The sequence below is a fragment of the Adiantum capillus-veneris genome, chromosome 15 (genome assembly GCF_014529385.1).
Source record: "Adiantum capillus-veneris isolate H3 chromosome 15, ASM1452938v2, whole genome shotgun sequence".
NCBI lineage: Eukaryota > Viridiplantae > Streptophyta > Polypodiopsida > Polypodiales > Pteridaceae > Adiantum > Adiantum capillus-veneris.
The window spans coordinates 54,674,628-54,684,449 of NC_140945.1; the positions used below are offsets into that span (position 1 = coordinate 54,674,628).

The 9,822-nt window shown below is 41.0% G+C and overlaps 1 pseudogene; it reads right to left on the reverse strand.

Moving 5' to 3' along the window:
• Nucleotides 1–1,807, reverse strand: part of LOC147440693 (uncharacterized) — a 34,691-nt pseudogene extending 32,884 nt beyond the window's left edge.
• Between the last annotated feature and the right edge of the window lie 8,015 nt (nucleotides 1,808–9,822).

Here is a 9,822-nt window from a genome sequence, read left to right on the forward strand (position 1 = left end):
GCATTTCCACTAATTCGAAATAATGTATTGCGTATAAAATGATTTGGGCATAACTGCTCGCATTGCCTGTAATTTAGTGGCTCCCCTTGAAGTTCTGATTCGTCTTCTTGGGACGCAGCCAAAGTGCTAAGATCTCCTTGAGCCACCCGAATCTCTTCCTCTTTGTAAATTTGTTGTGCCAATGCATGGTTAAGCAAAGGATCATTAAGTTACTGTGCATTCTGGTCGGGAGCAATATCTTCCATACTTGAAATGCAAAACAATAAACTTTAATGAGCGAAGTCTTAGCACTTAGAAAAGAGAGATAGTTTAAAGGATTTGAACGATCAAACTTGAAATACTTTAAAACCCTTACTTGAAGAACTTTAAAGACGTAACTGAAAATATGATTAATGACCTAGTTTCAAATATCACCACACATTGCACACCGTTAATGACAAAAAATATTGTTACTGGTCTAATCATCAACAGGCTTCAAGCCAATTTTGGTTACAACATGATAGCCAACATTATGAGCTCCATTCAAAAAAAGACTTAAATCCCATATTTTAGGCCTATCTAAGGGTTTGCAGAATTTTCCAATGACAAGATGGATTGAGAACCTTAGAGGGCTCTAGAGTACATGTAACCAAGCGTCTAAGAATATATGAGAGACTATATATATTAGATGCTTTGGTGAAAGGAGGAGGATTGGTGCTGATATTTTTAGGGGCAGTCCATGGATAATCTCGCTAGAATTGAGCTCTAGTTTGAGGGGTGAGATATGGCAGCTTGGGAAATGTTGCCAAAGTGTTTGATGGTGTAAGTTGTCCCCAGTCCGCGATCCCAGCATACACTCCTTGCTCGCCAAAATGTAGTAGAATATTTCTAGTGTGTAGATTGTTGTGAATGAAGTCGTGACTATGGACGAATTTCATCGTCTGCAGAAGAGCATTGCAGATCAGCAAAATGTTCTTTATAAGGTGTTGTACAATTCCAGATGTGTGTTGAAACTCTTTGACTGCAGGCTTGCTTCCATCATGATGACATGCCTGAATCCACTACTCAAGGTGACCTCCATTCCAAAGCTTGAAGACCAACATAGGCCTTTTGCTATAACGAAAAAGAGCACGGGGCAATATCATGCCACGATGTTGAACACTATTAGCTTTGCTTCCTCTAGCACAATTTGTAATGTTGGCTTGCTTCCTATCTGGTCCTTGTAGATCTTTTCCTCATAGACAGGATCTTTGAAGAGAGGATGGGCCACTGAAACTTGTTTCACATTTGCAAAACGTCCTTCACCTAATTGGGGTGCCTACAAGTGAAAGATAGAATGTTCCCCAAGTAAGTGTAGGATAGGAGGACATGTAGTATCATCCAGGTGTACAGCTAAGGGCTCGACACTTGAAGGAGGAGGCACATACTCTTCTCTCCTAGGACGTTTTGAAGAGCCTTCGACCTTATCCTTGCTCTTCAATTCTGAATGTAGCTGTGCCACAAGCTGCATTTGCTCTTTGATTCCAGGTTTGTCTTTGAGTTTTGGATGAACCATACTCTCAAAGCTTCTAGTGACCTGGCCTAATAATTGCCTTATTGTGTTATGCATTACTCTATTAGTGCGCAGAGCCGGGTCACATGAAACAGGGAATGCACTGCACAGTTTCAGCTAACATTGTTCCACAAGTTCAATCACGAAATCATCGAACTTTGCCTACAGTGGATCAAATTCCCGACGCAAATGATCGTCTGAAGTTACATAGAGAGATAAAACTAGAGCATCATAAATGATTTTGCGATGCTGATACGTCAACTTTGTCTCTGCCATGACTGAAGCCTAAAAATACATGAAGCAAATATAAGTAAGGTAGATCTAGAATATATATGAATTTGACATATATGATTGTAAATAGTTCTAAACAAAAACATTTCATGGACAATAATAACAACTAGCAACGAAATACCTAAACATATATAATTCCTCCTTGCACTGCGATGGGTGGTCAACAACAGCCAGAGACAAAAAAGAGTATAATAGCAATCTCCCTACAATGTGACGTGAAAGTCAACAGCTGTCAGGGATAAAGGATTTAAAATACCTAGCCCCTCTCTACATTGTGATATGGTGGTCATCAACAGCTAGAGATGAGAAATTTATTAAATCCAATCAACCTGCAGTTCGATGCGATGGTCAACAACAACCAGAGACGGAGAATCTATTAAATCCAATCTTCTTGCAGTACGACGTGATGGTCAGCAACAGCCAAGAACGATGGATTTAAAAACCCTAACCCCTCCTTGCAGTGCGACATGGTGGTTAGCAACAAGCAGAGACGAGGAATCTAATAAATCCAATCTTTTTGCGGTGCAACGTGATGGTCAGCAACAACCAAGAATGAAGGATTTGACAACCCTAAACCCCTCCCTGCTGTGCAACACGATGGTCACCAACAGACAGAGATGAAGAATCTATTAAATCCATTCTTCTTGCGGTGCAACGCAATAGTCAGTAACATCCAAGAACGAAGGATTTGAAAATCCTAAACCCCTCCCTGCAGTGCAACACGTGGTTAGCAACAAACAAAGACAAAGAATCTATTCTATTAAATCCGATCTTCCAGTAGTACAACGCAATGGTCATCAACAACTAGGAAGAAAGGATGTAAGATAGCTAATCCCTCCTTGCAGTGCGACAAGGTGGTCAGCAACAACCAGAGATGGAAAATCTAATTGTACATCCTAAGCTACTCCCTGCACTGCATCAGGGAGGTCAGCAGCATGGCAAGGACAAAGCGTCTAAATTCTAACCCCCCTTGTAGTGTGTCACGAGGATCAACACAGCCAAGGATGGGTATCTAAATTCTCTCTCTTTATAGTGTGACACGAGAGTCAACACAGGCAAAGAGAGTAACAAATTTGCAAACTAACACTGAGGTGTGAGCAAAGCTCCACAACAATAGTGCTAGCAAAAACAACCTGCAAACTAACACTGAGGTGCGAGCAAAGCGCGACAGCAACAACGCTAGCAAATAAATTTCACAAAAAAAAAACATAAAAAACAAAAGAAGAGATTACCTGACTATTGCAAGGGTACTGTTGCTATCGATGCAAGTTGTCTCTCTGCTCTCTCTCTCTCTCCCTCTCTCTCTCTCTCTCTATCAGCGAAGTCGGTGTCACGACGTGACAGCTCGTTTGAACTTTTAATGTGCCTTTTTTTATAAAGCAAACAATATTTCGATCGAAATATGGTTTGATTGCAATATGGTTTATTCGAAGATACGCGTATAATATGGGTATACAACGTATAATACCAAAATATACGTACAAGTTTTGTTATATGGGCATATAAATGCAACTTAGGCGATGCCTTCTCCTCAACTTTCAGAATTCCAATAGACACAACATCAACTCACTGTTAGTAAAAATGGAAAGAGAGCATAATAATTACCCACAAAATAAACCTAATTTTCTAAAGTTTCCTTTTGGCAAATTCAGCAACAGGAATTTACATAATGATTGTTTTCGAGCACTGGAGGGGAGGGACGGACCCGAAGGTAATACAATTGGGGAGAGAGAGAGAGAGAGAGAGAGAGAGAGAGAGAGAGAGAGAGAGAGAGGAATATATATATATATATATATATATATATATATATATATATATATATATATATATATATATATATATATATATAGAGAGAGAGAGAGAGAGAGAGAGAGATATTGAGGGATTAAGAAAAAAAGCTTGCTCCAAAAAGCTCGCTTCAAAAATCAATTTTATAGTGAAGCGAGCATTTTTTAAAAATTGCTCAGTTGAGCAAAAATATGGAAAAAAGCTCCCTCCAAAATCTCCCTCAAAACCTCAACTCCCATGGGGGCATCATAAGATGAAAAGGAAGAAAGGAAAAACGCACCTGACAACACACACACCTCTCTATAGCTCAAGTGGAATCATAGCACCGCAATCCTTTCAAAAAAACACATCGAATAACCAAAATTCAATGCAGTCACTTGTATAAACATAACCAAACAATTATACCCAAAAGCACATTTTATTGCATTTAAATCATCATAATTGCTTTGCAATTCTCAACCACCATCTCTCTGTCCCCCTCTCTCTTTGCACGCATCTCAATTGGCTTGGGGGACTCACACACTGCCTACACACACTGATGCCCTTGCACAAATGAAGAGAAGAGAAGAAGGAATGTGGGATACAACACCAGAGACGATGCAATCTAAGTTTTATTCTTTCCCAAGTGATTGACTATGGTGGAGCATACACAAAAAGGCTCTCTCAAAGCTCTCTCTCCTTCTCTCTGTTGCCCGGAGCCTGAAAAACAGAAGGTTACAAAAATTGAAATATCTCTCAAAGGATATAGAATTAGCCTACGTGCGTGAGACCAAAAAATGTTCGGAAAGATTTTTACACAAAATTAATTTTGCAATAATTTTACAGATTAGGACTTTTTGGCCATCGTCATGTAGTCAAGTTAAGCCACACACACACTTTTTTTTCTATCACTAACCACATGGCCATCACTTCTCAACTTGCCTTGCATGTCCTAAGTGTCTTTGCACATGAAGAACCTTCTTTAAAACATCGCATCTCTACCTTGACATTCTCGTATACATCTCTAAGAACCCTTGACATTGCTTTCCATGCTTTCTAGCATCGAAACTCTTTGGTTGCACCAACATGGTGGATCAAGCTGGGGGGAATACTTGCCTTATCAAAAACCTGCAATTTTTCTCATTTGAAGAAGGACACAAGAGGGCGATGGCAATGGTAGTCCCTTTGATTTCTTGGATTATCTCTGTAAACTTTGCAAATCCCATGGTGTTCCTGACGGAAGTTCCTCACCTTCCAAATAGATTTAAAGTAGTAAAATCTCACAATTTGAATTGCGATGAGCAAAGTGTGGCTCTTGAACTCCTTCACTCCGAAGAAGAGATCGTTCTTGAAAAATCCTATTTTCCACGTCTTTTGAACCCATTTTAAAATCTTTCCCTGCAAGACCACATATTCCAGGGTATTCCTTGAAAAGGTGGGGGAGGTCTTCACAAGATGTTCTGCATTGCGAGCATCTATCTGGACCAATCCCCTTGATGCATATCTTCACCCCTGTTGGTAGGGCTCCCATACACCTTCCATAAGAAAATCTTCATTCCATTCGGCCATTTTGGAATTTCTTATCCTTTTTTAACACTTGGCTTGTGTTTGAGCCACAATAGTGGCTTGACACCTCATTCTACAAAAATGACTCTAAAATTGACTATTTTTTAAGAGACCATGGGTATAAAATATCATTGAGATCCTAATGCGTACCATTTATCCTAAAAAAGTGCAATATTTAAATAAATATATATATATTAAAAATAGTAAAAATTGGTTTTTAAATTTGATAACATACATGTTTTTGAGGCCTAAGACTGGGTTTAGGCAAGTTGGTGGCAAAGGTAGGGAAAGGGACTTGCAGAGAAGATGGAACTGCTTGATTAGTGCACCCTCAAATTTGAGCTTCTAGACCCACCTTAGAGGTGGGCGATACCTTCCCTCTCGAAAAAGGAAACCTTCCACCTACCTTTTTAGTGGGATACATGGTCTTAGGGGTAGCTTAGCCTCCATCTTATTTTCAATCATTGATTGTACATCTCATGAGCTTTTCTCTAGATAATTTGTCGCCTCTTGTGAATCGAGAGGATGGAGTTAGTACATAGAGAGATGACTAAAAACACCTCTGTTAATACGGGTTTATTCACTGTTTTGGCATGCTAAAAAAGCCCTTATAAAACAAGGATTCAAGAGTGCGTTATCGGAGTTTGATCCCATGATGTGAAGATTGACTTAATGTTTTGGGATGTTGGAAAAGGCTTTAGAAAGCAAGGATTTTAAGAGTGCATTATAGGACTTTGATCCCAGTATGTCCTACAATCTTTTTTTCGTTTCTTTTTATAAGAGTCAGCCAAGAAGCTTTTGTGAAAGTTTGGATGAAAATTAAAAAAGGGGGGGGGGGGTGTGTGTGTGTGTGTGTTTCACATAGACATGGCACGTGGATGTGATAGCGAGACAAAAAGAGAGAGTTTTTTTGGTTGGCAAGACTGGGGGGCTTGTGGCTCAAGACCCTTATTTATACTAGTGCTTGAGGAGGTTAGAATCTTCTAGAACCTTCTTGTTCGTGCTAGTTCTTCTAGAACCTTCTAGATCCTTCTTCCACTTTCTAGAGCTTTCCAAAAACTCCTAGATTCTTCCGAAACCTCCTCCAAGCTTCTAGAATCTTCTAGCGATGATACAGGCGATGACATTAGCAATGATGCAGGCGATGACATCAGCAATGATGCAGGTGATGACACAGGCGATGATATCAATGATGGCTGACTCGCAAGCATCCATGACATTCGAGGGCAAAAACAGTGTGAAATCCCAAGAAAATCTAATTTTATAAAGGGAAAATTACCAAAATGCCCCTCTAGTTTGTGGAAATTCCCAAAATACCCTCATTAATCTCATGGATTTCCAAAATGCCCTTCAAATTTTCCAAAATACACCTGGTTGGTTGTGAGATTAAATATCTTAAAACCTTTAAAAATTAGTGGCTTTTCGATAGAGACTGGTAAAACTAGAATTTTGGTTGGTTATGTACGCTTTGGAGACGATTTGCTTCATTGTTTTCTCTCTTATGAAATGCTGGTCGAGGGCGAGGGGAAAAGGGGGAATTTTGTGTCATTTTCAATTTTTGAAATGTCGATTGAGGGCAAGGGGAAAAGGAGAAATTTTGTCTCAAAATAGAGAAAAATAATGTGAGAGATAAAAAAAAATTACTTGATTTCCTAAAATTTCCTCTTGAATTTGGTATGTTTGGAAAAAAAATGTTTTTTTGGAACACTGCATGGGCCCAAGAGAAAAATGTAGGAGAGGGCCCGTGGAAGAGAGAGAGAGAGAGAGAGAGAGAGAGAGAGAGAGAGAGAGAGAGAGAGAGAGAGAGAGAGAGAGAGAGAGAGATGTGCCATATGTCGAGAGGAGGGCGGAGAGAGAGATATCGTCGAGGTCGGTAGGCGACAGCACAGGGCCATGTGTGTGTGTGTGTGTGTGTTACAGGTGGACGAAACCTGCTCTTGATGGTGGTCGATGGGAAGGAACAAGATTGTAGGGCAGGGAGTCGAAGGGTCGCATGCCAGTGCTGTTCCCCAGTCTGAGGACGCGAACATGATGGCAGAGATAGAGATAGAGAGGTAGCGAAGGTGACTTACAGGAGAGCGCAACTGTGGAAGACTTTAGTGAGAGCATAATATGCAGAGGGAGTGAAAGTGCCATCAAGCAGTAGAGCATGATGTTGGAATTAGGGTTGCAGAGAAACACACACAGCTTGGAGAAGACAAAGGAAGCTCAAGGCACACAATAGAGAGTGTGTTACTTAGTGTGCAATGGAAAGATAGATAGCCCTAGAGTGATGGGCGTATATACAATGCACGGGGGAAAGAACCTCCTAAAGAGGGAAAAAATGCCCCGGCGATCCTAGTGTGTTCACACACATCACTACCACATGTATATGGTAACAAATCCCCCCCTGGAGTGATGTGGTGAACGAGAGCTGGCACATGAGTAGAGGGAAGTGCCATGCCCTGAGGACAGGATAAGTTCACAAAGGGGAGTAAGCCCAAAGCTTTGCAGAAAGCTTCAAGCTTCTCACGAGACAATGCCTTTGTGAAAAGATCTGCAAGGTTGTCCTGTGTTGGCACATAAGCCAAGCTGATCTCTCCTGCTGAGAGCCTCTCCTTGCAATAGTGGTAATGCACCTCAATGTGCTTTGTGCGAGCATGAAAAACTGGGTTCCTCGCAACTCCCAATGCGCTCTGACTGTCAGTGTAGATAGTGTTGGCAGTGTCCTGTCCAACACCCAAATCAGCCATAAGGCGTCTGAGCCATACACACTCAACCGTAGCTATGAAGACTGCCCTGTACTCAGCCTCACAACTCGAAGTGGCCACAGTAGGTTGCTTCTTGCTCAACCATGATATACATGCACTGCCAAGCATGAAACAAAAACCACTTGTGGACACTCGCATGTCAAAACAACCAGCCCAATCTGAGTCTGAAAAAGCATGTAAGTCTGGCGGCAATGATCCCCCCTTGGGATAAAACAAGCCAAGATGTAAAGTGCCACTAAGGTAGCGGAAAATCCTCTTGACAGCCTGCCAATGCTTAGACGCTGGGCTATGCATAAGTCTCTTGACCTGTGAGATTGCAAACTGAATATCCGGCCTCGTGTTGCATACATAAATGAGGCAGCCAACAGCAGTTTGGTAAATAGTGACATCAGCAGGATCGCCTGCATCATGTAGACTCAACCTCAAGCCTATTTCCATGGGAGTGGCAATAGGTTTGCAATCCTCAAGTCCAAACTTACATAGCAATGTCTCTATGTAACTTTTCTGACACAAGGCAATACCACCATCACACTGCTTAAACTGTATACCCAAGTAATGATGCAACAGCCCCAAATCTTTCATCTTGAAAGTAGCATTCAAATCAGCCTTAAATTCAGCAATATGTCTCTCATTTGGTCCAGTGATCAGCAAATCATCAACATAAAGAACCACGATGAGAAATACATCACCCTCACGCTTTACATACAATGTGCTTTCTGCTGGACTGTTACGAAAGCCTTGTTTGACCAAATGAGTGTCAGCTTTCTCATACCAAGCACGAGGAGATTGCTTCAACCCATACAAAGTCTTGTTACATTTGCACACTTTGTCCTCTTGTCCTTTTATGACAAAACCGCGAGGCTGCGTTACATAAACTTCCTCAAATATGTCACCATTCAAGAAAGCAATAACAATGTCTGATTGATGTACATCCCAACCAAAATGAGCTGCCAATGCACATAGAAAACGCACAGTAGTCATACGACAAGTGGGAGCAAAAGTCTCTTCATAATCTATGCCTTTTTGCTGTGCATAACCCTTTGCAACAAGTCGAGCCTTATGGCGATCGATCGATCCATCCGGTTTGCATTTCAACTTTTAAACCCACTTTGTACCAATGGCCTTTTTGCCAGGAGGCAAATCACATAAAGTCCATGTGTCATTTTCTATAAGTGCATCATATTCTGATTGCATGGCAGCCATCCAATTTTTTGAATTCTGTTCTTCATCAAAAGACAGAGGCTCCTCAACATCATGTAAACTAGACACAGCCAAAGCATAACAATCTGATGCATAAGATGCATGGCGAGAGTCTGAACGAGTACGACTAGACAAAGGTGCATCCAATTTACTGTCACGCAAAGTGTGCACCAGCCATTTTGGCATTCCTCTAGCCTATTCATTTTCAGCCCTTTCCACATCAAGTACATCATGTACATCTGCATCAGTAATAGGCTGATCTAAAACATTTTCAGAAACCCCCATAGGTTGTACACTTGCCTCATTGGAACTTACATTCGTATTTCCACCACTGAAAAGAGGCAACAAAGTGTCATAAATGTCCTGTGAGCTTACATTACTGTCTCTAGTACATGACAGCAAGGGCTTAACAGAATCTTCCACAAACACTACATCCCGAGAAACCAGAATACGTTTTGTTTGTGGATGATACAACCTGTAACCTTTGATTTCAGCACTATAACCAACAAAAATACATTTGACAGCCTTATCATCCAATTTTCCGCGCTGCACTTGTGGCCGCAAAGCATATGCCAAACAACCAAAAACACGCATGTGCTCAATAGAAGGTTTTCTATCATGCCATGCTTCATATGGAGTAATAGAATGCAAAGCTTTCGTAGGACACCTGTTAAGTACATAAGTGGCACACATGATGGCCTTAAGCCAAAAAGAATG